Source organism: Myotis brandtii, unplaced genomic scaffold (genome assembly GCF_000412655.1).
Source record: "Myotis brandtii unplaced genomic scaffold, ASM41265v1 scaffold277, whole genome shotgun sequence".
Taxonomy (NCBI): domain Eukaryota; kingdom Metazoa; phylum Chordata; class Mammalia; order Chiroptera; family Vespertilionidae; genus Myotis; species Myotis brandtii.
Window position 1 is genome coordinate 663,202 of NW_005360548.1, and position 5,162 is coordinate 668,363.

Genomic DNA, 5,162 nt, shown 5'->3' on the forward strand with positions numbered 1-5,162 from the left:
TGACTAATAAAATGTGGTACATCCATGCAATGGAATGCTGTGCAGTCAGGATCCCAGCAGGAAAGGTAAGTCACACACAAATAGGGTAATTGAGAAGTTAATGAAAGGACCACTTACAAAGTTGAGGGAGGGAAATCCAATGAGGGATGGGAAACACCTGTAAACTAGCCACAGTAAGGCTCCCCTGGATCCCTGTCCCTGAAGGAGGGAGCAATTCCTGGAATGGAGACACCTGTACATACAACAGGAGTCATGGCCAAAGCAAGTTACATGACCAAGCAAACCAGTGGGGGAAAGGGAAGTGTAAACTTGTCCTAAGAGAAGGACCGTGGGAGGGAAGGAAATATTTTGAAAGTACAGTCTTCCCTCCGTATCCATAAGTTCTGGATTTCCCTCCCTCAACTTTGTAAGTGGTCCTTTCATTAACTTCTCAATTACCCTATTTGTGTGTGACTTACCTTTCCTGCTGGGATCCTGACTGCACAGCATTCCATTGCATGGATGTACCACATTTTATTAGCCGTCCCTCCATATCCATAAGTTCTGTATCCATGGATTCAACCAACTACGATAGGTTGTGGAACCCAGGGATACAGAGGGCCAACTAAAGGACTTGAGCCCCCTCAGATTTCAGTAACTGCAGGGGGTCTGGAACCAATTCCTCCTGGATACCAAGGATTGACTGATATATTCTCCTAGACTTCCAAAACCTCAGACTTCCAAAAGCTCTCCTACCCCCACATGAATAAAGTCTGTTAGACAATAAAATCAAAGACAGACAAGAGCAAAGAGATTTAGAAAAACAAAATCCTAAAGATATTATTTAAAGCCTGAATCCAGCATAGCTGCCTCTTGACCTGCCCCAAGGCTCCTAAAAATATATTCTCCTTCTCGCTTAAACTCTCTTAGTTTGAGTTAGATGTCCACCCCTTGTAACAAACGTCTTTTTTAAATATGTTTTTATTGATTTTTAGAGAGAAAGAGAAACATCGATGAGAGAGAAACATTATGAATTGGCTGCCTCCTGCACACCCCCTCCTGGGAACTGAGCCTGCAACCAGGGCCTGTGCCCTGACTGGGAATCGAACTGCAGTCTTTTGGTTCCTGGGTTGATGCTCAACCACTGAGCCACACCAGCCGGTCTGCAACAAAAGTCTTAATCCCGTATCTTTGTCAGGAAAGCCTTTCTCAAGCTCTGTTACACTCTCCCACCAGTCTTGAGTGCTGACTCTACCAACATTTGAAAATCTCAACTGATGAACTCTCCCAGAAGAAGCAACTGTCTTCACTAAGAGACAGAAGCCAATAGCATCATATTTTCTTAACATTTTATTATGACAATTTGGAAATATACAGAATAGTTTAAAGAATTGTACAATAAGACACCACCTAGATTCTACAATTAGTGTTATTCTACTTTCTTTATCACAAATCTATTCTTCCATCCATCCATCAAGTCATCTGGTTTGTTTGTTTGTTTGTTTGTTTGTTTGAGGGGGCGGAGGGTTTAATCTTCACCAGAGGATATTTTTTCATTGATTTTTAGGGAGAGTGGAAGAGAGAGGAAAAGACAGAGAGAAACATCAATGTGAGAGAAACACGTCGATTGGTTGCCTCCTGAATGAGCCCCGACCTGGGTCTGGCCAGGAAGGAGCCTGCAACCAAGGTATGTGCCCTTGACTGGAATCAAACCCGAGACCCTTCTGTCTTCAGGCTGACGCTCTATCCACTGAGCCAAACCGGCTAGACTCTAGCCGCTAGAGCATCTGTTTTTTTATGTATTTCAAAATAAGTGGCAGACATCAGGTGCACTTCATCCCTTAACAATGCACAGCATCATTTTGAACTTCTTCATAAAGAGACATCCATGAGACTTAGAAACAAATTTTATTACTAGAACTGGAGGCCCAGTGCATGAAAATTCATGCACTGGAGGGGGGGTCCCTCAGCCAGGCCTGCCCCCCCTCGCAGTCAGGGAGCCTTCAGGGGCGGGAGGCGACCTGGCAATCAGGGGAAGGCAACACCCCGTCACACCTCTACTGTTGCCACTGTCGGCAGTGCAAGCCTCAGTCGGCCCTGGTTACCTGAGCCTTGGGCAGCCCTGGGCAGCTGAGCAGCCACCATCCAAGGCTTGCCTGTGCTTTGGGCCAGCCCTGGGCAGCTGGGGGGCTGAAGGGATTGGGGTCCTCCGGAGGCAGGCACACATAGTGGCCTTGCCTCATGCCTGCTGCCCCAGCGAGGCTGAAGGGACTGGGCGCTGCCATCTTGTGGCTGTGGGCACCACCATCTTTGAAGGCAGGGCAGTCAATTAGCATATTCCCTCCTTATTGGCTGTGATTGCCGCCAACTTTTGCATCAGTGTGAGGGTCAATTAGCATATTCCCTCTTTATTAGATAGGATAATAATCTGAGAATCTTAGACTCCCCAAATCTTAGAATCAGGAACACCCCAAAATTTAGAATCCAAGATTCTTCTGCATTTATCTTTACAGATGACATCACAGCTTCTCTGTGACTACAAATCTATTCTATGAAGGTGAGGTTTCTTTTCACCAGGCATCACAAATCATTTTTACTCATAGCTTGTGAGGAAGAGGCTAGCTGGGGGCAGCTTGGCTCCTCCAGGTTTGAGGTTGGTTCACTGCCACACACACACACACAGAGAGAGAGAGAGAGAGAGAGAGAGAGAGAGAGAGAGAGAGAGAGGAGAGAGAGAGATGACAGAGAAGAGGGGGTGAAGTTAATCCCCATAATCCCAAAGCTAACAGAGAACATGGGTGTGACTGCAAATAGTGCCAGAGTCCATGAGAGGAATCACCTTTCATCCACCAAGACTATTCCAAGATCTAACTTGTCCAAACCTGTGCTGTTCACCCGACTCCAGACTTTGGAAGGGCCACTCCCCAACTAACAACTAAGCACAGCTCAGCTCTCAGCTGAGATCGGGCACCTGGGGTTTAGGAGAGGCATGGGTGAGGGAAGGCAATGGTACAGGGTTCTTGCCCAGGCTTTGTTACCAGTCCCTGTGTAATCTTGGGGATGATGATGGCCACAGCTTCCTCCTTTGCAAGTCTGCTATAAAAACTAAAGTGTGACCAGATGGCTAAAAGCTTTGAAACTGCTAATGGCTACAAGTACTGTTTAAGCACCTTTAATTTTTCAATTGACTGAATCCTTGCAATAACCCTCAGAGTTAGATGCTGCTATTATCCTCAATGTATGGATGAGTAAACTGAGAGAAATTAAGTAACTCTCCCAGTTACCTAATTAATTAATGCTTGAAGTCAAGACACCGGCTTCCTGCCTGGCCAGTGTGGCTCAATGGTTGAGCGTCAACCTATGTACCAGAAGGTCGAGGTTCAATTCCCGATCAGGTGAGGTGTTTTGTTTTTTTTAAGTACTGGAGAGAGAGGAGGGTGGGCACAGACCACTTTCAATACAGACTGCAGGCTATGGTATCATGGCAAACCAGAACCCCCCTCACCAAGAATATGAAAACCAAGTGTTGGATTTAGCTGAGTATTCAAGAAGACACATTTCTGGTAGAATCGTGTTTGGGGCCACAGTCTGGACCGATGGTAGAAAAATACTCAGCAGCTGCTCAGATTGTAATGGGCAGAGTGACTGGCTGGTTTGCAGGATTTTTGTTTCAGAAAATTGGAAAATGTGCAGCAACCGCAATAGGTGGTGGCGGTCTTCTCCTTCGGATTGCTAGTCACAGTGACTATGTGCAGATCAATGAAAAAAAAGTGCAAACAAAGCAAATGACAGATTAAGAAACGAGCAAATAAGGCAGAACCCAAAATCAACAACATAATTGAAGAGGCAACAGAATTTGCCGAACAGAACATTGTGATATCCAATGGGTGTGGGAGGCTTTTTGCTAGGCCTCGCATCATAAGGATTTGAATGTTCTACCTGTGAGAAAAGAAGCGGTGGCCACAAGGTAATCTCTCAACATTACATGCCACCTGACTCTCTATGGCGACAAGAAACAGCTGGCAGGACAATATCAAACGCAACTCAGTGTTTTGCCATCTGAAGGTTGGCAAACTAGCATCTGCTGTAAAACAACCCAAATGGTATGTGTGCCATAGTACCCTGAGCAAAGCATGGCTTTCAGTTATTTAAATCAGAGATCCTTCATTGTGCTTTATAATATAGTGCCAATAATTAAAATTTTGTATTATAGCTTCAACATTAAGGCTGACTTTTTAAAAAAGATATGTTTGCAATAAACTGAAGAACTGCAATGCCCTTTTATAGAAGGACTTAGAAATAGTAGAATTATTAAAGCTATTAAACAGATTTAATACCTAATTTAGGTAGTTTTTCCCTGCAATTCTTTTTTTAATGCATTTTTATTGATTTCAAAGAGGAAGAGAGATAGAAACATCAATGATGAGAGAGAATCCTTAATTGGCTGTCTCTTGCACGTCCCCTGGGACCCTTCAGTCTTCAGGCTGGTGCTCCATCCACTGAACCAAACCTGCTAGGGCTCCCTGCAATTCTTACTTTCCTTATATAATAATTGTAGTAAATAGTTTCAAAGAAGACTCTTCTAAGAAAATTTTAAAGCTCTTTTTCTTGGCTTCTGGTCAAGATGGTGTCATAGATAAATGCAATATTCGCTGCCTCCCACAACCACAGCAAAATTTACAAATAAAGCCCGGCTGTTGTGGCTCAGTGGTTGAGTGTCAACCTATGAACCCAGAGGTCATGATTCAATTCCCAGTCAGGGCACATGCCTGGGTTGGGGACTCAACCCCCAGTGGGAGACGTGCAGGAGCAACCAATCAATGATTCTCTCACATCATTGATGTTTCTATCTCTCCCTCTCTCTTCCTCTCTGAAATCAATATAAATATAATGGAAAAAATTTACAACTAAAATACAAAACAACCATCATTCAGAACCAACTGAAATCTAGCTGAACAGAAGTCCTACAACTGGGGAATTGAAGAAGCACATTGAGCCTGGTAGGAGGGGTGGAGACATGGGTGGAATTCTGGCCCTTAGTGGTCTGATGCCACATGTGGCCATTTAAAATCAGGAGAGATATCTTGGCTGTGGGTGTTTCCCAGAAGAGCAAGGGGTCCCTGCCTGATGCCAGGCTCCCAGCCCATGGTTCCAGTGTCAGGAAGAGAAGTGCCCATACCTTC

General features: G+C 44.7%; 1 pseudogene; it reads left to right on the top strand.

Annotated features, from left to right (window-relative positions):
* Positions 1 to 3,460: 3,460 nt before the first annotated feature.
* On the top strand, positions 3,461 to 3,901 carry LOC102246544 (annotated as a pseudogene).
* Positions 3,902 to 5,162: the final 1,261 nt, after the last annotated feature.